This window comes from Triticum urartu, chromosome 1, assembly GCF_003073215.2.
Source record: "Triticum urartu cultivar G1812 chromosome 1, Tu2.1, whole genome shotgun sequence".
NCBI lineage: Eukaryota > Viridiplantae > Streptophyta > Magnoliopsida > Poales > Poaceae > Triticum > Triticum urartu.
In genome coordinates, this window is record NC_053022.1 from 554,295,135 (window position 1) to 554,316,481 (window position 21,347).

Sequence of the window (21,347 nt, forward strand, 5' to 3'; positions counted from 1 at the left end):
AAATATGACCACGTTCTGCGATTTACAGCAAGTAGCCATCTAAATGCAACGAGATGAACAAGCTACAGCACTCAAACATGACATCAAAATACATGGCAGGGATGCATTCATGATGCTTAACAAAAGTCTAGCACTGAGCTACGGCCAATTCATCCATTAACAGGTTCAAACAAGCATGACAAAAATGCATATGGTAAACAGATTTCAGACTTAGTGAAATTAACACTTGTCTCGAATTTCAGATCAGTTAGCACTCTTTGGAGCAACAAAACTATATTCTACAGGACCTAAACATGGAAAAGTAAAGTATGGCATGGAGCTACTCAAAGATCTTAACAAAAGTCCCTTAGTGACCTTGAGCCAAAAGGGATCAGAAAATACAATTGCAAGCATGTGAACATGGCAAAAACATAATCAGTTCTCAGACTTAGTGAAAACTGGAGCATGCTGAAACAGATATCAAGTAGGCATGTTTACGAGCTCGATGCACTCACTACGGAGCAAGTCATGACAAACTAAGCATACACCCATCAAGAATACACAAAATACAAGCTAGACATGGCAAGAACAATAACATAGCATGCACGGATCAACTACAACATCCTCGGCAAAATTGCTAACAAGTAGACAATCTGCCCAGATTCACGAAATAGCAAAAGTAGAGCTCGATTGACTTAAGCTAGGGTGCTCCATAATTGCAAACAAAGACATGGATGGATAGAGCACTACAATATTAACAAAACATCCTTACTGATCATCCTCAAAAGAGGCACGGATCACTAGGAAACAACATGAACATATGGCAATATGAGATAAACAGGTCAAGGACTTCGTGGAAATGCTAAGTCCCTGAAATCAGCATTACCAAGTGCCTCACTTTGCAAGCTTGTGCTAGTCACCACACACATCACAAAAATACATGGGTTGCACCTCTGGAAAGATGGCAAAACCCTTAACAGAACATATGTAGAACTCAGGGACATATCATGCACACAATAATCATGGCAAAAATGACAAATGTCTAAAAGAAGTAGCAGATCTGACAATTATCTCAAGTAGCACTCTTCTAACAGCATTTCGGGCATCAAGATGAACTCAAATGAAAATGATGCAATGGAATGAAATGATGTACTCTCTGAGACGAACATTCTGATATGCTATATGCCCAAAACGGAGCTACGGATGCAAAGTTACAATGCGATGAACATGAGCAAATAACTAGGGTTTCGGGGATAGAAAGTCAACCCGGACGAGATCCGGATCCAGATCTGGGGTTCGGTGGGCACGCGGCCCGAGGCAAGTCCGGCGAGCTCCCTCGGCTCCGGCGAGCTTGATGGAGTGGCGGGGAGGCGAGAGGAAGGTCACTCCGGCCTCTCCCGGCCGGATCCGGCGGCGGGGAGGCGAGGCGACGCGGGGAGGCGGCTTCGGCGAGCACCCGTGGCGGCGGCGAGGTCCGGTGGCGGCGGCCGGCGAGGAGGCGGCGCGCAGGCGGCGGCGGCCGGCCCGGAGGAAGGAGGCGGCGGGGCGAGGCGCTCGGGCGGTGCTATGCGCGCGGGACGCTCGGGCCCGATCCGGCCCGGGGCGGGCTCCCCGTGGGCCGCGCGGGCCGCGGCGGCGGCGGTTGACGGCGGACACGTGGCGCGCGGCTACTGGCTGGGCGTGGCGGCGCGGCGCGTCCGGCCAAGGACGGACATGTCCGGCGGCAACAGAGGTTGGATCTAGGGTTTCGGGAGGAAGGGGAAGGAGAAATTTCGGGGGGGGGGGGCTTTAAATAGGCATAGAGGGAGCTAGGAGAGTCCAAAAGAGGTGCGGTTTTCGGCCACGCGATCGTGATCGAACGCTCTAGGTGATGGAGAGGGTTTAGGTGGGTTTTGGGCCAACTTGGAGGGGTGTTGGGCTGCAACACACACAAGGCCTTTTCGGTCCCTCGGTTGACCGTTGGAGTATCAAACGAAGTCCAAATGATACGAAACTTGACAGGCGGTCTACCGGTAGTAAACCAAGGCCGCATGGCAAGTCTCGGTCCAATCCGGAAATGTTTAATCCCCACACATGAAAGAAAGGTATAAATGACCACCGGAGGAGAACGAAGCGCCGGAATGAAAAACGGACAACGGGGAAAATGCTCGAATGCATGAGATGAACACGTATGCAAATGCAATGCACATGATGACATGATATGAGATGCATGACAACGATAACAACACACTGAGAGAAAAACCCGAACCCGAGAAAATAAAATAACTTAACACCGGAAACGGCAAGAGTTGGAATACATATTGGGTAAGTTACATCCGGGGTGTTACAGCGCCTCAACTACACACCCTTAAAGAATAACCGCTTCCTCCTCGAGTTCAAGCGGGAGGGGGACCTTCGGTTCATCCTCAACAACGGCCCCTGGATGCACAAGGGCGACGCCTTCCTCATTGTAGCTGTGGACGGGAGCGCACAGCCGGGAGACGTGGAGGTTGCCCACATGCCAATGTGGGCTCGCATCTATGATGCCCCACCGATCATGCTTTTTGAATCGGTGGCTCGTGAACTCGACGCTGAGCTCGGCGAGGTGCTGGAAGTGGACACAGACAGTGAGGGCAGGATATGGGGTAACTACATGTGAGTTCGTGTTAATCATCATGTCGATGAACCTATCCGTAGCAAGTTGGAGTCATATGATAGTGCTGAGGGGAAGTGGTATGAGCTGAATGTAAAGTATGAAAGGCTTCCTAGGTTCTGTAGCTCATGTGGTCATCTAGGTCACAGCCAGCGCGATTGTAAGATGCCCGAGGATCTCCAAGAGATGAGATACTCGGCAGCAATGCGCGCATCCCCATTTAAGAGGAGTAGCAGTAGGGGTGGATTCATTGTACCAGAGGCGAGCAGTGCCCGTCGCTTCCTCCTCTTCGACTCAGAGGCCAAAGGAGCACCAGCTGAGGCCACCAAAAGGTCACTGGTGGTAAGGCCTGGAATGGTTCCTGAGGAGGTGTTGGCAGACCCTCTAGTATAGGAAGCCATTGCGGCTGTAAGCGCTCTCCGCCTGGACGCGGGAAGAAATGGGGGCCCTGCCGAAGCACTGATATCGAAGGATGCAATAGCAGCGAATATCATTCAGGCTGGAGCAATGTCTGATGGAGACAAAACCCCACGGGGCCAACCTTCAGACATCACACTGGTGGGAAATGCAGCAAGGGGTGAGTCTCATGGCCCGGAATTCCCTCCTGGCTTTGAACCCCTTCACCGAGATGGCTTTCCCCTGGCCGAGGTAGCGGTGCAGGGTGATGCTACATGGACGCACAACGCTGCTGCGGCTGATACTGTCGTGGATGAGAAACAGTCAAAAGTGGGGGGGATCACTACTGAAGTTGTTCGGAGCAAGACCCTGAACCAAGCAGAAGATGGCAGCCCTGAGAAGAACAGATCTGAACCAAAAGAAGGGGACCTGGCCACGAAGCTGTTGACTGGGGCGTCGCAGTTGACGGTGCTAGGGACTAAAACATTGACAGACAATATGGGCATCTCTGGTGGGAAACTTGCAGGAAAAGGTTTGGGAAGCAAATGCAAAAAGGCGATCAACAAGGGTTGTGGGGGAGGCTTAACTACTACAGGCTCAATCCTAGGCAAGAGAGATGCCACTGAAGAGAAGGGAACTGGGAACGCTGATGCTCCAAAGAAGGGTTATGGTCCTGAACAGAGTAAAAAGAAGAAAGGGGGTACTGAACCAAAGGAGGATAATGACAATGGTAAGAAAGGCAGACAGGAAGCAACTGAGCCAGGGGCTCTCGGTCAACTGGTGGGTGCAACGGATAGCACCCACCAGGAGCCATGACGATTATCAGCTGGAACTGCCGGGGCCTTGGGCAACCCCGGACAGTTCAGGAGCTTGTGTGCTTGGTGCGCACATACCGCCCGTCTTTGGTGTTTGTCTCGGAAACTAGGAAAAGCGAGGACTATGTTAATAAGTTGCGTAGGAGACTAGGTCTCAAGCATTGCATCTCCCATTTGGGTAAAGGAAAAGGTGCAGGTATCGCTCTCTTCTATGATGAGCATGTTGAAATAAAAAGACTCGATGTTGGCCCGCGTTATATTGATGTGTTGATCCGTCTTAATCCCCATGGCCATCAATGGCGGGGCACCTTTGTCTATGGGGAACCTAAAGCATGTGAGAGCCACCACATGTGGGAGCTACTAAGGAGAATTAGGCCCATGTCAAGCGAACCATGGCTCATGATAGGAGACTTTAATGAGACGGCTTGGCAGCATGAACACATTTCCAAAACCAAAAGAAGTGAAAGAAATATGGAAAACTTCAGAGAATGCCTAGCTGATTGTGGATTACTGGATCTGGGGTTCAAAGGTCCAAAGTGGACCTATGACAATAAGCAAAGCGGGGAGGCCAATGTGAAAGCAAGAATTGACCGGGGGTTGCGGACAGAGATTGGAGCTCTCTTTTTCCACAGGCATCAGTTGAGCATGTCAGTTCCTCAAGATCCGACCACCCGCCCCTCCTCCTCAGATTTGGACCAAGAATGGAATGGAGGCCTATCAATAAAATCTTCCATTATGAGTATATGTGGGAGAGGTTGGACTCCCTTTCGGAGGCAATTGTGGACTCGTGGAAAGATAAGTCTGAAGCTGTAAAGCTATTGGACATATCAGCTAAATTACAGAACTTGCAGCGTACCCTCAATGTTTGGGCAAAGAAGAACTTCGGATCAATCATCAAACAGACCACGGGCCTGAGGAAGCAACTAGAAGCCCTATGGAGGCGACAACCGTCTCCTGAGAGAGATAAAGAAATTAAAAAGGTCGCATCGAACCTGGATGAGGTCCTCCATCGGGAAGAGATGATGTGGAGACAGCGTTCTAGAGCTCTTTGGCTGCGAGAGGGGGACAGAAACACAAAGTATTTCCAACGAAAAGCTTCTGGAGACGCAAAAAGAATACTATCAGTAAGCTAAAAAAATGAGTGCGACACCTGGGTGGAGGAAAGAAGCAAACTCCAGGAAATGACATCAAATTTCTTCAAAGCTCTTTACTCTAAGGAGGAGGGGGTGGAACCTAAGGTGATTGTGGACTGCATGAACGAGAGAGTCACTAGTGTGATGAACACGTCTCTGACCAAGGAATTCACCGAGAAGGAAATTAGCGATGCACTCTTCCAAGTTGGCCCGCTGAAAGCACCCGGGCCTGATGGGTTTCCTGCAAGGTTTTTCAAAAGGAATTGGAGTACGGTGAAGCAAGATGTGGTGTTGGCGGTGCTAGAATTCTTCAAGAACGGGGTTATGCCAGAAGGAATAAATGACACAGTCATTGTGCTTATCCCGAAAAATAAGAATCCAGAGCACTTGAGAGACTTCCGACCTATTAGCCTATGCAACGTGATATATAAGGTCATATCCAAATGTATGGTAAACCGTCTAAGGCCTTTTCTGGACGAGCTAATTTTAGAGACGCGGAGTGCCTTCATTCCAGGTCGGTTGATCACGGATAATGCTACAATTGCCTTCGAATGTTTCTACAAAATTCAGCATACTAGACAGCCTGCTAACACACACTGTGCCTTCAAGTTGGACTTGGCAAAAGTGTATGATAGGGTTGATTGGGTCTTCTTGGAGGAGGCCCTCCTGAAATGGGGCTTTGACCATAAATGGGTAGACTGGGTGATGTGTTGCGTAAAGTCAGTTAGATATACCGTAAAATTTAACGGTGAGCTTTTGGAACCGTTCATTCCATCAAGAGGGCTCCGTCGGGGGGATCCCTTAAGCCCCTACCTCTTTCTCTTTGTAGCTGAGGGCCTGTCATGCTTGCTGGATAGAGAAATTCGTCAGGGGAGGATCACACCACTTAAAATAGCCAGAGGCAGCCCTGGGATCTCGAACCTATTATTTGCCGACGATAGCCTGCTCTTTTTTAAGGCATGCAGAGAGGAGGCTGAATGCATTATGAAGACGCTTGACAAATTTCAGAAGGGCTCAGGTCAACTGTTAAGCAACAATAAATGCTCAATCCTTTTTAGCGATATTTGCCCAGAGTCTACGCAACTTGCTGTTAAAGAGACCCTCCAGCTCTCAACTGCCACCTTTGAGAGTAAGTATTTGGGCCTCCCAACCCCGGAAGGACGCATGAAGGATTCGTCCTTCCAACCGATCATGGAAAGGTTTATTAAGAGATGCTCGGATTGGTCTGAAAGATTCATGTCTTTTGCTGCTAAAGAAGCTTTAGTAAAATCAGTCCTGCAAGCTCTCCCCACGTATTGCATGGGCGTGTTTAAGATGTCCTAGGGATTATGTGATAAGTATGAGAAACTGATCCGGGATTTTTGGTGGGGAGAGGAAAATGGACACCGGAAAGTGCACTGGATGTCATGGGATCGAATGGTCAAACCGAAGAGAGGGGGCGGCATAGGCTTCAAGGATATGAATCTCTTTAACCAAGCCTTACTGGCCAGGCAGGCTTGGAGACTGCTGCAAAGACCAGAGTCTCTATGTGCACGAGTCTTGAAGGCCAAGTACTACCCTCACGGTGAGCTGATTGACACTATCTTTGCTTTAGAAGCCTCTCCGGTCTGGCGCGGGATCGAGCATGGACTGCAACTCCTAAAAGCAGGGCTGGTCTGGAGGATTGGAAACGGAGAGAAGGTTCAGATCAAAAGAGACAATTGGATCCCAAGGGAGGAGGGGCTCCAGCCTGCTAATTTCATCCGACAATCTAGGTTGAGATGGGTGAACCAATTGATGTTGGCCGACGGCAGTGGATGGAACTCAGACCTGATATATCAATTATTTTATCCGTTTGATGCAGAGGCTATCTGTAACATCAAGCTCCCTAGGTCGCATACTGAAGATTGGCGGCTTTGAGAAATCCGGTTCCTTCACAGTCAGGAGTGCATATAGATTGGCGGCTTCACTCCAAAACCAAGTGAACCACCCAACTTCTACCTCAACAAATGGTGCGGATGATCGCAGCATGTGGGATTCGATATGGAAAGCAAAAGTGCCAGAAAAAGTTAAAATCCTCGGATGGAGAGTTGCAACTAACACTCTAGCTACGAGGAAGAATAAATGGAGACGGACGCTGGAGTTGGATAGCAGGTGTACCATATGTGGCAGAGAAGAAGAAGATGAATACCATGTAGTTGTAGCCTGCACAAAAAGCAAGGCACTGAGGGATAAAATGAGAGATGTCTGGGCTCTTCCTAGCGAGTTGCAGTTCAAATACACGGGGACAGATTGGTTATAGAACCTACTTATCCCTTGCAGTGCCGAGATGAGAGCAAAAATCCTCCTCCTCCTGTGGCGTTGCTGGTTCCTCCGAGATGACTGTATCCACAACACAGGGAAGGAGCAAATTACCCGTTCAGCGCTCTTCTTGAAACAATACAAGGAGGAAATCAGTTGCACTAGTGCAGTGGATAAGGAGCTTTGGTCGGGCGAACCCCCTCGGATCCCCAGTCAGTTACAGCCAGTATGAGAATAGAGAACAATGGGAAAGCCACTTCTAGTCCGTGGTGCCCCCTAGTTGATGGCACCATTAAACTGAACACGGACGCGGCGTTCCTGGCTAACAGCGGCGTGTCCCATGCGGGTGCGATCGCGCGTAACCACAGGGGAGAGGTCCTCTTCTCACTGTCCAAGCAGATCGCCAACTGTGCCACGGTGGAGGAAGCCGAGGCGATAGCCCTACATGCTGGACTGAATACCCTCTCGAATCTGTACAGGGGGCCAATCACTGCTGAAATAGACTGCACCTTCCTTTCAAATGAGCTGTGCCCGGGTGCAAGCAACTCTCTGCTTGGTTCCACGCGATCGTCGACATTAAGATGGAACTGGCGAAATTCAGTGCTGCCCAGGTTAATTATACGAGCAGGAGCCAAAACAACATGGCCCACCTCCTAGCCGCTCGAGCTAGAACCCAGGACGACGTACAGATAGTGGCGGGCGTCCCAGATGATTTGGATGCAGCTTTAGCTGCCGACCCTGTGTTGGCTCAGGAGTAATTTTGTGTACTCCTGTTTTCCTCAAAAAAAAAAGTTTTTCTAAGTTTTTTTGAGGGATAATAGTTTTTCTAGGTGTTCGAAGACAAAGCAACAAAGGCCGAAGGAGAACGGCCGATGGGATGGGTTCCTCGGCCCGTTAGTTCTGGCCCTACGGGCCGAGCAGATTACACCGAACGCATCCAACGGCACGAATCGTCCGGGCGCCCCTGTAAGCAATCTGCCCTAACGGGAGCCCCTCTATATTAATCACAGCCTTTCTTCCCCACGCCGCCACCTCCCATCTCAGCAAACAGGTTCTTCTTCTCTCATCTTCATCCTGCAGATTCTCGATCTGTCTTGCTTCGGAACCTCTTTTCCGTTCGTTCTTCGGGATTTCTTCTCCCATCTGGGTTTGAGCACGGTGGGGATCGATATTCAGTCTCGTTCGTCGTAACTGGCATCTTCTTGTTCCTTTCTTCTGGATTAGATTAGAAGTACCTTTCTCCCAACTACATTCTTCTCCTGATTTGTTCTTGTATTTTTAGTTTGTTTTCGGTGGCCAAGGATTAAAATAAATTATAGACAAGCATATGTCCGAATTTTCTTCATGTGGAACGATCTAATCTTCTCTATGAGGCCGGCCAGGGATCTTGCTTGTTTCTTGATCTGCAGTTTTATTTGATGCGTTTCGTGGTTCCGATGATGATTACTGTGAACCTTTCTCAATGAAATCGCTAATGATTACATAACCTACTGCCTTCCTTCTGAGGCACCACGAATCCTTGATTCCTTGTGTCTGCCTTCCTTCTGAGGCACCACGAATCCTTGATTCCTTGTGTCTTTGTATGTATTTTTTTGGTTGTCTCTTGAATTATTGGTTTGCCAAGGTTGGATGATGATCACAAGTGCATAGTTCATATGATCAAATCGTGATTACTTGAACAAAAATAGTCTTTCGCTCCTATCTGACGACCGTGCAACCTTCCCTTTCTCAGGAGAATCAAACAATTTGTGTGTTATTTTGCTTGCTATGTTTTGCAGCCTCGTGTCTGAATTTGTTGTAGAGGATGTACCATATTATTTGTTTGACATGTTATTCTTATTGTTGTTGCTGTTTGGCCTATGATTAAACTAAGCTAATAGACAAGCATATGTCTCAATTATCTTCATGTGGAAAGCATAATTAGCAATGAGGTCGAAATCTGATAGTTTTTTACTAGTATAACTTGTCTGAGGTAGGCTGATTATCACAAGTGCATAGTCAGAGATGACCAAACCGTGATTACATCAACAAAGTAGTCTTGCGCTTGTAGCTGACGAACATTAGCTTTCCTGTTTAATTTCAGTTCAAATTTCATACGAGAAACCATTCCTACTCAGTAAAGCTATTTCGATTTGAGGAATAATTTTGGAGAATGTTTTATTTACTTGAATTTGGAGCAGTGACTAAACAATCACTCAATATCTTTCTGGTTTGATTAATCGCTCTGTTCTTACCTAGCTTTGTATAATATGTTCAGAACTGTAATGTAAATGCCAGTGAACGTTGGAAAGCCATTCTTGACTTATTGGGGTGACACATCTCAAAGAAAAAGAGAATTCTTGGAATAATAGAGAAATGACAGAATTACGAGTAATAAATGGAATTTCATATTTTTGGGGATCTTTGATTAGGCGGCACTTGCATAGTTAGCTGTTTTTGAATTGGTAGACCATCTACAATAGATACTTTGATGTTTGCAATGATTCTTCAAAACAGTTTGAGGATGAAGATTTCATATTTGTCGCCCCAGTCTTAGGATCTGCCTAGGTGGATCTCTGCTGATTGACATACTTCTGAATCTGACCCAGCAGATGAAAATTTTGAACAGTTGGTTCGGTTTTCTTTTCTGCTTATTTTTCTTGGGTGATGGCAGTGACGATTTGCAAAATTCAAGCTCAACAGACCAAAACACAGGTTTTCTCTCAGGAGTTGATTTGTATGCCGATTATCCCGCTGAACTGAGCCATCTAACACTTTTCAAACTGCTGTTCATTGTTCTCATCTCTGGATCATTTACTTCCATGCTTCTTTTCGTGTTTATTTATTTTTGCTTGTATTGGAGGACGAAGTTGCCATGAGGATAACAAGCTCCCTCTTCTGAAAGCATTGATGACATTGCTGGCAGAATCGAACCAATTAAATATTGCCACCACTGAGCAACTCTGTCTCTTAGTACAATCTTTGTTGCTTCTTTTTACTTCTACAAGATCTGTTTGGATCATGGGGAAGTATTGATGCATAATCGGACACTTGATCCGAGGGCAGTTTCAGCTGCCCATATGATGTCATCTTTGCAACTGAATCCATCAGAGTTCAGTGTTACTTTTTCTGAAACATAGAAACAATCTTAGGACACCTTCTGACACAGTGCTTAATTTTCTGTGAATAAGAAGTCATTTATATTCTGATGGTACATCTTATTTTCATAATTTTTTACAATCTTGTCTTCTAAGTTAGATCTGTAATGCAATTGAAGCTCTTGATGATTAGCTTTATGTTGGAATTACCGTCAGATGCCCAATGATGATATTTTTGCGGCTTTCTGAGGCATAAAACCAATCGCTTCAGGTCTTCTATAGTTTTTGCATTGTTAATTTCGTTCATCTTAAATCATCCCTGTGAAGATTCTCAGACCATAGGAAGTGCCGTATGACACTGTAAACAACAGCTGCTTCTCTCCACTGCAAATGTCCTCCTTCGGGTATAGCCTTTGTGGTTTGGTCTGGGCTGGAATCTCCATTTGCAGCTGGTTTGGTTCAGCTGTGTGCGTGATTTTAAGCGGGTCTCCGAGGGATTCTCTTTAATCTTGTTAGCATCGTATTTGGCCGGTCCAGAGTGCCTGTTATTGTGATGAATTTTTTGTTATGAGTAGTAAATCAGTTGTGATCACTATGATTTGATTATTTGGGTATGTGTTATGGCAATGATGATAAATTAAAGGCTTGTTTCTCAAAACATTCGCAGTTGCCGCCTAAGAGCTTTCGCCCTGCCAGGCTTGAAAGCTAGTGCTGCTAATTCCTTCCTTGGATGTCTGAGCCTTATGAAATCCCTAATTTATTTTTATTTCTATGTACTTTGTTGACTTCATTTCTTGATCTAATTATTTCGCTTTCTTTTCTTTGATGCTTTAATCTTATTAAATGCTGTTCTGTTTGTTGGTTTCACTCGGAGCACTGTCCCATGTCCGCCCACCGTTCTCTTGTTGGATCCAAGTTTACAACGCTCCCAAGGAGTATTTTGGTTTCATTGGATTCTTATTATTGTTGCTTTTTGTTTATTTCACTTATCTTTTTTTTGTTTTGCTTTGTTAGTGGCCGAGGATTAAACCAAATTATAGACAAGCATATGTCTGAATTTTCTTCATGTGGAATGATCTAATCTTCTCTATGATGCTAATGATCTTGCTCGTTTCTTAATCTGCAGTTTTATTTGATATGTTGTTGGTTGCATGATGCCGATGATGATTAGTGTGAACCTTTCTCAATGAAATCACTAATGATTACATAACCTACTGCCTTCCTTCTGAGGCACCATGATTCCTAGATTCCTTGTCTTTTTCTGTCATTTTTTTGGTTGTCTCCTGAATTATTGGTTTGCCAAGGTCGAATGATTGTCACAAGTGCATAGTTCATATGATCAAATTGTGATCACTTGAACAAAAAAAAGTCTCTCGCTCCTATCGGACGACTTTCAAGCTCATCCTTTTTCAGGGGAATCAAACAATTTAGTCGTTTGTCTGTTTTTTATTGTATTTTACATTTTATGCTAATAAGTAATAAAATGTAGATGTCTGAATTCCATCGAGGACGGTGAAGATTGATATTTGGTCTCGTTCGTCGTAACTGGCATTTATTTGCCTTGCCGACCATCCTGCTATATCACCACCCATATTCTGAGTCCTCTTAGTACATACTCAAGCATATAATTGGTTTGATATGTTATTATTTTGCTGTTTGGCCTATAAATAAACCAAACAAATAGGCAAGCATATGTCTCAATTCTCTTCATGTAATTAGCAATGAGGTCAAAATCTGATTGTTTTTTTACTATTAGTATTTAGGTAGGCTGATTATGACAAGTGCATATCAGATGACCAAACAGTGATTGCATTAACAAAGCAGTCCTTCGCTAACTTTAGCTTACCTGTTTAATTTCAGTTACAAGTGCATATGATAAACCATATCCTACTCAATAATTTTGGAGAATGTTTTATTTAGTTTAATTTGGAGCAGTGATGAGACAATTCACTCAATATGATCTTTCAGGTGTGATTATCAATTGCTAAGTTCTTAAGGGCTCCGTATAGTATGCGCAGAACTGTAATGTTAATGCCATTGAACACTGGAAAGCCATTCTACTGCACATTACACAGAACCTCTCACATAGTAGTTCATGAAATTATTGTGATTACACAAGTCAAGAAAAAGAGTAGTGTTAGTATAATGGAGAAATAACAGAAGAGTAATAAATGGGAATTCATATTTCTGGGGTTATCTTTTATTAGACGGCACTGTCGGTTGACCATCTGCAGTACAGTACGTACTTCGATCTTTGCTATGATTCTCCAAACCAGTTTTGAGGGTGATGATTTCATATTTGTCGCCCCAGTCTTAGGATCCGCTTTGGTGGAACTGTGCTGATTGACATACTGCTGAATCTGACTCGGCATATGAATTTTTGAACAATTGGTTTGATTTTCTTTTCTACTTATTTTCCTTGGGTGATGGCAGTGATGATTTGGAAATATTCAAGCTTAACAGACCAAATCATAGGTTTTCTCTCAGGAGTTGATTTGTATGCCAATTATCCCACTGAACCGAACCATCTGACACTTGAGTTTTTTAAACTGCCGGTCATTGTTCTTATATCTGGATTCTTCACTAACATGCATCTTTTCGTGTGTTTTTTTCTTGTATTGGAGGACGTAGTTGCGATGAGGATAACAAGCTCCCTCTTCTGAAAGCATTGACGACATCGCTGGCAGAATCGAACCAATTAAATATTGCCATCACTGAGCAACTCTGTATCTTCGTACAATCTTTGTTGCTGCTTACATCTACAAGATCTGTTTGGATCGTGAGGAAGTATTGATGCATAATCCAACACTTGATCCGAGGGCAGCTTGAGCCGCCCATATGACGTCATCTTTGCAACTGAATCCATCAGATATGAGTTATATTTTTTCTTATTTCGTTACTATCATGGGTTTACACCTTTGACACACTGCTTAATTTCCTGTAAATGAGGGCCATCTTGTCTTCCAAGTTGGATCTATGATTAGCTTTACGATATGTTTGTGGGTCTTCTGTAGTTTTTGCATTGTTAATTTCGTTCATCTTAAATCATCCCTGTGAAGATTCTCAGACCATAGGAAGTGCCGTATGACACTGTAAACAACAGCTGCTTCTCTCCACTGCAAATGTCCTCCTTCGAGCATAGCCTTTGTGGTTTGGTCTGGGCTGGAATCTCCATTTGCAGCTGGTTTGGTTCAGCTGTGTGTGATTTTAAACGGGTCTCAGAGGGATTCTCTTTAATCTTGTTAGCATTTTATTTGGCCGGTCCAGAGTGCCTGTTATTGTGATGAAGTTTTCGTTACGAGTAGTTAATCAGTTGTGATCAATATGATTTTATTTTTTGGGGATGTGTTATGGCAATGATGATAAATTAAAGGCTTGTTTCTCAAAACATTCGCAGCTGCCGCCTAAGAGCTTTCGCCCTGCCAGGCTTGAGAGTTAATGCTGCTAATTCCTTCCTTGGATGTCTGAGCCTTATGAAATCCCCAATTTATTTTTATTTTTATTTTCTTTGTTGACTTCATTTCTTGATCTATTTATTCCGCCTTCTCTTCTTTGATGCTTTAATCTTGTTAAATGTTGTTGTGTTTTGTTGGTTTATCTGGGGAGCACTGTCCCATGTCCGCCCACCGTTCTCTAGTTGGATCCGAGTTTACAACGCTCCTAAGAGGTATTCTGGTGGCGCTTCCAGCACAAATCCGTCTAGATGGATCTTTGTTTCGCTCGCCCCCAAATTCCAGTTTAATCTCTACTGTTTTATACTTTTTTTTCATGTATTATAGTTCTAGTTATTGTGGGATTGATTATTTAGCAATTTGAACCTTTGTTGGTGTGGTGATTATAAAACATTCCTCGTGCTGACGGGAAATCCCTGTGAACGACAACTATACACCCATAGAATCTGAGCACCAACAAACAATATGTCCTTTGGTTTCATTTGATTCTTAATTTTGTTTTCTGTTTATTTCCCCTGACTTTCTTTTCGTTTGGACTTGAGACTAAATGTTTATCTGTATCTGTTGAACTTTAAGATATGAAGCTTGTTTGACTTGAGGTGTGGTAAATTCTCTATTCGTATTGCTGGTGGTTGCAATTTGCAGTGATTATTGAACATTAACCACTAGTCACCAGTTCAGATATAAACTCTGTAGTGGAGCCCCTGAAGTCCAGCCATCTCTTGCTAGTTTGCGGGCCACCGTATTACAAGACCTTGGACAGTAGTCCCGAACTATCCAGCTCTTTTTCAGCGAGAGCATTGCTCAGTTGCAAAGCATCGGGTTCGAATCAGGCACTCCTCCATGAAATGTAATTTAGACTGTTGAAATAGAGACGGTTTCAATAGGGTTCGCTTAATTTCTTTTTTAAATGTAGCCTTCGCTTCTAAAAGATTTTGTAATTGCTGGTCAATAGTGAATCATTGTGAAGCATGTTTAGTGATCGACACTGATGATCAATGCTTATAAATATGTCACTACTCACCGACGATTCTTTTTGGTGGAGAAATGTTGTACAATATCTCTTCGTCAACCATGATTTATCATTTGACAATTTTTTTGATCCGCCACAATTTAAGTATTAGTATCGAGAGATCGACAGCAACATTGTCACTGAAATTGGTGGCGTGATGTGGTTGACGAAAAGAGATTGTACAACATCTCCACCAACTGGGTCATGGTTCATGTTTTTTCTCATGCCATTCGTATTTAATGTGGCTCTTTTCCGTGCTCCAAGGTCTTTTGTCTAATTCAGGCCAAAACCCGGCCGATCTGCGTGGGTTTAGCCCTGGACAGGGTTGGATCCTGGCCTGGGCCAAATCCCTCCCAAACCTCGTGGAAATCACCGGGAAATGACCCACGTGACCCATTCAGTGGAAGCAAACCCTCTCGCGAAATGTTACACAACCTTTCTCTTGCCCCGACCTTGTCTCCCTCTCTCCGTTCAGCGACGATGCACTTCCTCCTTCCCCTTATTCTCCCTTTTTGAATTGCCGCACAACATTTAGGGGAAGTGGCACGATCTTGGCGGTGACCCAGACAACCATGGAGCCTGGCCGGAACCCTAGCTGTACTTCGACCAATCACCCCCGCCACCTCACGCCGGAGAAGAGGAGGTAGACGACAAAGACCTCTTCAGGGCGGTCTCTCTTTCTCTCTACTGTGTGCTTCTCACCTGCCTACTCTCTGTTCTCTCTATTTGTAGCAAAGGATTAACCAAATGCATAATAATTGACATGGATTACATAGTGACATGTATTGCATAGTGACATGTATTTGTTCCTCGAGGGGATTTGGTGCATGGTGGGGGATCACCCAATCCTCCAGAGGATTAAATACTCTTGAACCGAACAAGGCCTAAAGCAGTTTGCCGTTGGCGGTGTGACGTGTGTGATGAAAGTTTTATGGTCAATTTTGCATGGTGGGGTCATCTGGTTAACTGGTGGGGTTGTTGGCTTGTGGTATCTGTCTCGGGGATGGTTTTGCATGAGTTTTTTAGGCCGGGGAACTAGTTTTGCATGTGTTTGTTTAGACCAGCAGACTGCATGTCTGTGTGATGGGCATGTTGTGTGATTGGTGCTCGTTGATTTCTTTGGGGTGTGTTTATCCGTTGTTCTTTTACTGTCCTGGTTTGTAGTTGCCATTGTTAAATTAGTACCCATGCCTCACTGATTTACATTGACCAGCTTCTTAGAAAGATGCACACTATGTCACCAACACTATGTGCCCCAAGCCCACCCAAATCTGCATGCGAAGGATGTGCCTATAGTCGTGTTCAAGTCTTCACTTCCCTATCTCCATTCGTGACTGTTGGGGGTTAGGTGCGACATATGCCAAAGGATGGCTTATCATGGTGGGAGCGACTAGAACGTCGCCGGTGCCTGAAAGTGGGATGAGGCGTAGACACGAACGCCGACGCACTTTACCCAGGTTCGGGGCTCTCCTAGGAGATAACACCCTAGTCCTGCTCTGCGGGGTCTTCGCATGATCACTAAGGCACTAGTGGTACAATGGTGCTCCTTGAGCTGTTTGCTAGAGGTGGAAGAAGGCAGGCACGCTCTCTCCTCTAGGTGTGAGTCTAGTTCTAACAGGTTTGAACCCTTTGCATGGGTGCCCTAGGGGGTTTATATAGGCCTACACCTCCCAGGGGTACATTGGTAATCTGCCGGGTGTAAGACCCGGCTGTCAGTGTCTCCGGACGCCGGCTTCTCCGCCGACTGCTCGGGCCCGCCGCATGGTGGGCCCCGCTGACTGGTCTGGTACGGAGCCGACAGGCCGCTCTCGCCGCTCGCGGGTCTTGCCGGCTGCTGATCACTGTAGCCGTGATGCTAATGACGCAGGCTTGGTCGGGGGGGGGGGGCGTGGCTACTGTCCGGCCGCCTGGTGGGCGATTACTATGGCCACACCGCGTCCCATCTGGTTGATGGCGCATGGGGCCCGAGGGAGGGATAAGTCGCCTGCTGGAAGCCTTCCCTTAGGTCTGGCTGCCCTGGCTTCCTCCGTCTTCAGGGCTCTCACTGCTTGGTAGGGCCCGCCGCCTGCAAGCCGTACCGACAGGCCGTCGTGGGAACAGGGCTCCGCCTGTTAGGGGTGACGTTTGGGGGGGGAGGCAACAGTGCCGCGTCGTGCGGGGATCTCCGCCTGTACGGGGCACTATGGCCACGCCCGGCCCTGGATTCGGGGGGATGGCTGCGCTGTAGCCGTACCCTGTCTTGTCTCCTTGATGAGGGCGCAGACTTTGAGGGCGCCACAGGCCGACTGCCTCTCTGGAGGCCGCTCACTAGGAGTCGGCCTGTCGTGATGCCGTCTTTTGGAACTCGGCAGCCTTCGGCCAGTCGGCCGCTCGGCCAACCGGCTGCCAGAAGGCGGAGATCTATCTTGACGTCTTGAGGGGCGCATCCAGCCCCGTTGTCTTGAAAGGTTCAGGGGCTCGGGTTAGGCTACCCGTGGCCCATTACTCCGACAGTAGTCCCCGAATCTGGTGAGGGGCCGCGGTTCGAGGAGCCGGGGAGCCTCAATAGTTTCCTCCTCCGGGTGCTCTGAAGGAAGCTCCATCCGACTTCTGGGGAGCCGGTTGGCAGGAGTCGGATACGTCCAGTCGGATCCTTCTGGGATTTCGAATGCATCGGTGGGACCCAGGTGGCGTGCTTGCTAAGCTTCTCTGCCTGCCATCCGTCGTGGGCGTGCCACATGGCGTCGGCCAGCCGGGTCGGCCTGCCAGCCCATGCGCGTGACGGGACGCGACCGCAGGCCGGGCCCGCCACCACCGGGCCTCAGGCTGCGAGCGGATCCGCTGTGGCCGAGGCGGGCGGTTGGGTTCCCCTGCGGAGTTACTGCACGCAGTACCCGCGCGGTAAAGGCGGGAGCGTGGGGTCGTGGGCACAGTTAATCCCACGCCCACCCCTCGGCTTCGTAGCCCGTAGGCTATAAGTAGGGGGAGGAGAGGGAGCGGCGAAGCACGCGCGCCCCTCCACCCCACTCTCCCTCCCTCTTCTTCTTCTCGTCGCAGCGCCCCGAGCCCTGCCGAAGCGCTGCCATAGTTCGTCTCCGTCGAGTTCGTCCGTCAACCTCGCGTCCCCATGGCGCGCGCCGGAGCCTGGGACGGCTCCACAGTTCATGAAGACCACATCGACTTCCTCCGCCAGACGCGGCGGCTGCCCATCAAGGAGTACGTGAGGGTTCGCCTCGCGCCGGAGGGGGAGATCTCGCCGGTGGCGGAGGAGGGCGAGCAGGTCGTCTTCCGCTCGCACTGCCTGCGTGGCCTCGGCCTGCCGGCGAGCGGCTTCTTCCAGGCCTTCCTCGAATTCTACAACCTCCAGTCGCACCACCTCACCCCGAACACGGTGGTGTTGCTGTCCGCCTTCGTCACTCTGTGCGAAGGCTTCCTCGGCGTCCTCCCCACTATCGAGCTTTGGGGGGAGTTTTTTTACACCAAGCTCGGCACCGTCGTCGCGGGCGTGCCGGCTCAATGCGGCGCCTTCATCGCGGTGCGGAGGCCGGGAGGCGACAATCCATTTCCTCCCATCACGCTGATCCAGTCGGTGAAGATGTGGCAGCAGTCATACTTCTACGTGAAGAGTATCTTCGTGGAGGGTGACTAGGTCAACCTGCCGGCTTACGCTGCCGGCCCGCCGGCCGGGAGGCGGCCCAACTGGTCGTACCGGGCCAAGACACTATCGCCTTCTAGAGCCGCCGCCATCGCGCGGCTTCGGGTGTTGGTTCAGTCGGAGGGCCTGACCGGGCCTGACTTGCTGTCCGCCTTCGTGGCGCGCCGGGTGCTCCCGCTCCAGGGCTGCCCTCACATGATCTGTCAGATGAGCGGGCATCGGAACCCAAGCCGACTGTGCATCAAGGAGATGCCTCACGCAGAGGTGGCTCATATGGTGAACTACCTTGTGAACTGCAAGCTCACGGAAGAGTGGCGGTTCGGCAAGGAGCCGTATTCTCGCGCCATCCCCCGCCTATGGTAGATTTCCTTTCCTTCTCTCTCTCTTTCTTTTTTGCCGAGTTTCGTTTGTCTAACCTAACCAACTGGCTCTTCAAACAGAGCCCCCCCCTCTAGCCGGCAGCCGGCGCCGCGGGGCTGGAGCGTCAATTTCTCCCCGACCGAGCGGAGAGCGACGTGGATGACCCCGACTTGGGGGCGGCAACCTTGGAGGACGACGCCGAGGGAGGGGGCGGCGCAGCAGGCGGCTCAGGGCTCGGAGCCGGCCTCGAGGACTGGCCAGACAACGACGACGCGGGGGAAGTCGTCCCGCGCCGCCAGCCGAGGTCCGACCAGCAGGGCGTGAGCTCGTCTGCTGCGCCGGCAGCCCAAGGTGGTGCGCATAAGCGCAGGGCCGCGCCGAGCCTGTTCGGCAGCCAGCCGAAGAAGCCCAGGGGCTCGGCCGCGGCGACCAAGCGGGATGAAGCGGCCGCGAAGACCATCCGCTTCCACAAGGCGGTGAAGGAGCCGCAACTGGTTTCCGCGTAAGTACTGTCTTCCTCTCGTACTTTCTCCTTCCTTGCTGATCTTGTCCGAGTTTCTTCGCTTTGTTTCCCTTGATCTAGGGCCCCGCTCTCTCTTGAGACGTTGGCCGCCTCCTCCATCATGGGGTCGGCAGAGACTTCCACCACCACCTGGCGGATCGATCCGGCCGCGGACCTCCGGGAGGCGACGGAGCGGAACGCGCGGGAGGCGTGCAAGGAGCAGGAAGCCGCCCGCCTGAAGAAGGCAGAGGCAGACAGGGCGGAGGCCACCGCTTTGAAGAAGCTGGCGGAGGCCGAGGCCGCCGCCGTGGCGAAGGAGCAGGCCGAGGAAGCCGCACGCCGTCAGTCGGTGATGTTTGTTATCCCCCTGAACTTTGCGCCGCCACCACTGGAGTTCGTGGCACAGACTGGGGAAACCGGCGGCGAGCACCCTATCATGGAGAGGGACAGCGGCAACGTCGCCATGCCGGACGTAATCGTGCCCCCGCCACCACCTTCTAAGGAGGCGCGAGACAAGCAGCCGGCCGACCCGCCGGCGCCACCAGCCGGAAACGAGATGGTGACAGGCCCGACTCCCAGGGTCCGCACACCCTTACGATGCCGGCTCACGAAGGCAGCCTAGACGCCACGCCCGCTGGAGACCGGCACCGCAAGCTCCTCGATGCCGGACACCGAGGCGACCAGCGCCGCGCCCACTGGGTGGGTGCGGGGAGGCAGGACGGGCCCTCTGAACAAGGCGATCCTGGACGTTCAAGCCAAACTCCGCGCCGAGGCCGACGCTCTCAAGCTCTGCAACAAGGCGTTCCTGGAATCGCAAGAGGCCATCCGGGTACGCTTCTTGCTTCTTCGTTTTTAATTCTTGTATTGCTTCGTGGGGGCGCGCCAGCGCACCCACTGGGTGTAGTTCTCGAGTTTTGGGCCGACTGCTGAGCAGGCGGCCCGGAACTTTAATTAGCAAGCTCCGAGTACTAATATCTTTGCTGCAGGACTATCATAACCTCCGTGCGGCCGCCTTCAACTCCAGAGTCCAGGAGTTGGATTAACGTGCCGTCGACTTGTCGGAGAGCCGGAGTAAGTCTTCTTCTTCTTTCTCTGCGGGGGCGCGCTGGCGCACCCGCAGGCTGTAGTCCCCGAGATTCGGGCCGACTACTGAGCAGTCGGGCCGGATCTTCCTGGCAACTTCATCTTTCTTTGCTAAATGTTGATGTCCTTTCTTCTTCTTCTTTTTGCAGAGGCCAACGCCACCCTTCAACGGCAGCTGGGCGAAGCCAACACCGCGCTGCATGCCAAGGAGGTGGACTGCAGCAAGATGGCCGAAGAGCGCGATCGGCTGGTTGTGCAACTGGCGGAGCTTCTCAAGAAGGCTCAGAAGGAGGCGGAGGAGAAGGAGGCGGGTCTCCTTGCTGAGTTCGAGATCGAACGCTCCGCCTGGACCGACAAGGAGGCGATGCTGACGGCTAGCTTTGGCGAGATCGAGGACATGGTCGACGGTAAGCCGCCTTCTTTACTCTTTCTTCAAACCGCCAGCTTCTGATCAAGCCGACTTCTCGTTTCTGTTCTGACTCTTTGCTTTTTTGTCCTGGCAGACTTCTTCCTAGGTCACTCTGGTGCCGCCAACCAGGCTATTGAGGCCGACCACAAAGGACGAAGGGCAGAAGGCGAGGAGATCGCCACCAATGCCCCTCGCACTCTCCGCGAGCAGCTTCTCAGCATCCAGGCTCGTCTTCGGCCGACTCATCGGATGCTGCGCCGCCTTCAGTGTGTCGGCGCCCAGGCAATTGCCGCCCTGTGCCCAGACATGCTAGCACCACACACACCCAGCCGGACTGCCGACTGGCTGGAGGTGATGGTCGGCCGTCTTGAGGCGTGGAAGGGCTCCTCGGCCCGCGTCGGAGCACGCCGGGCCTTGGAATTCATCAAGGCGTGGTACCCTGGGCTAGATCTAGCCTGGTTGACCACATTTCGACTGGAAGCCCAGGAGGAGCTGGTGGCGGTGGAGGATGACCTTGTCAAGCGAGCGGCGGCAATCACCGAGTACACCAACACCAGCATCTTCGTCCCGGAGCTGGCCGAGA

At 49.5% G+C, this 21,347-nt stretch overlaps 1 long non-coding RNA gene and 19 other non-coding genes across 20 annotated transcripts; all 20 read left to right on the forward strand.

Annotated features, from left to right (window-relative positions):
- The first annotated feature begins 8,266 nt into the window (after positions 1-8,266).
- On the forward strand, positions 8,267-14,736 carry LOC125529308. The gene is made up of 2 exons (XR_007292608.1): positions 8,267-8,393; positions 12,937-14,736. It is a non-coding gene; the product is annotated as an uncharacterized LOC125529308 (long non-coding RNA).
- LOC125533366 lies at positions 8,667-8,744 on the forward strand. Its single transcript, XR_007294247.1, has one exon. It is a non-coding gene; the product is annotated as a small nucleolar RNA U83 (small nucleolar RNA).
- LOC125533289 lies at positions 8,856-8,949 on the forward strand. The gene has a single exon (XR_007294212.1). It is a non-coding gene; the product is annotated as a small nucleolar RNA snR60/Z15/Z230/Z193/J17 (small nucleolar RNA).
- On the forward strand, positions 9,735-9,821 carry LOC125533388. The gene has a single exon (XR_007294266.1). It is a non-coding gene; the product is annotated as a small nucleolar RNA U31b (small nucleolar RNA).
- Positions 9,881-9,983, forward strand: LOC125533354. The gene has a single exon (XR_007294236.1). It is a non-coding gene; the product is annotated as a small nucleolar RNA Z107/R87 (small nucleolar RNA).
- Positions 10,080-10,175, forward strand: LOC125533437. The gene has a single exon (XR_007294310.1). It is a non-coding gene; the product is annotated as a small nucleolar RNA R30/Z108 (small nucleolar RNA).
- On the forward strand, positions 10,230-10,322 carry LOC125533396. Its single transcript, XR_007294274.1, has one exon. It is a non-coding gene; the product is annotated as a small nucleolar RNA snoR31 (small nucleolar RNA).
- On the forward strand, positions 10,489-10,569 carry LOC125533363. The gene has a single exon (XR_007294244.1). It is a non-coding gene; the product is annotated as a small nucleolar RNA snoR77Y (small nucleolar RNA).
- On the forward strand, positions 10,628-10,810 carry LOC125533341. The gene has a single exon (XR_007294225.1). It is a non-coding gene; the product is annotated as a small nucleolar RNA Z112 (small nucleolar RNA).
- Positions 10,934-11,054, forward strand: LOC125533425. The gene has a single exon (XR_007294300.1). It is a non-coding gene; the product is annotated as a small nucleolar RNA SNORD14 (small nucleolar RNA).
- On the forward strand, positions 11,468-11,545 carry LOC125533365. The gene has a single exon (XR_007294246.1). It is a non-coding gene; the product is annotated as a small nucleolar RNA U83 (small nucleolar RNA).
- Positions 11,613-11,707, forward strand: LOC125533291. Its single transcript, XR_007294214.1, has one exon. It is a non-coding gene; the product is annotated as a small nucleolar RNA snR60/Z15/Z230/Z193/J17 (small nucleolar RNA).
- Positions 11,820-11,915, forward strand: LOC125533338. Its single transcript, XR_007294222.1, has one exon. It is a non-coding gene; the product is annotated as a small nucleolar RNA Z43 (small nucleolar RNA).
- LOC125533385 lies at positions 12,593-12,679 on the forward strand. The gene has a single exon (XR_007294265.1). It is a non-coding gene; the product is annotated as a small nucleolar RNA U31b (small nucleolar RNA).
- LOC125533355 lies at positions 12,738-12,841 on the forward strand. Its single transcript, XR_007294237.1, has one exon. It is a non-coding gene; the product is annotated as a small nucleolar RNA Z107/R87 (small nucleolar RNA).
- LOC125533436 lies at positions 12,939-13,034 on the forward strand. The gene has a single exon (XR_007294309.1). It is a non-coding gene; the product is annotated as a small nucleolar RNA R30/Z108 (small nucleolar RNA).
- LOC125533394 lies at positions 13,086-13,178 on the forward strand. Its single transcript, XR_007294272.1, has one exon. It is a non-coding gene; the product is annotated as a small nucleolar RNA snoR31 (small nucleolar RNA).
- On the forward strand, positions 13,360-13,540 carry LOC125533340. The gene has a single exon (XR_007294224.1). It is a non-coding gene; the product is annotated as a small nucleolar RNA Z112 (small nucleolar RNA).
- On the forward strand, positions 13,664-13,784 carry LOC125533426. Its single transcript, XR_007294301.1, has one exon. It is a non-coding gene; the product is annotated as a small nucleolar RNA SNORD14 (small nucleolar RNA).
- On the forward strand, positions 14,135-14,220 carry LOC125533384. Its single transcript, XR_007294264.1, has one exon. It is a non-coding gene; the product is annotated as a small nucleolar RNA snoR8a (small nucleolar RNA).
- Positions 14,737-21,347: the final 6,611 nt, after the last annotated feature.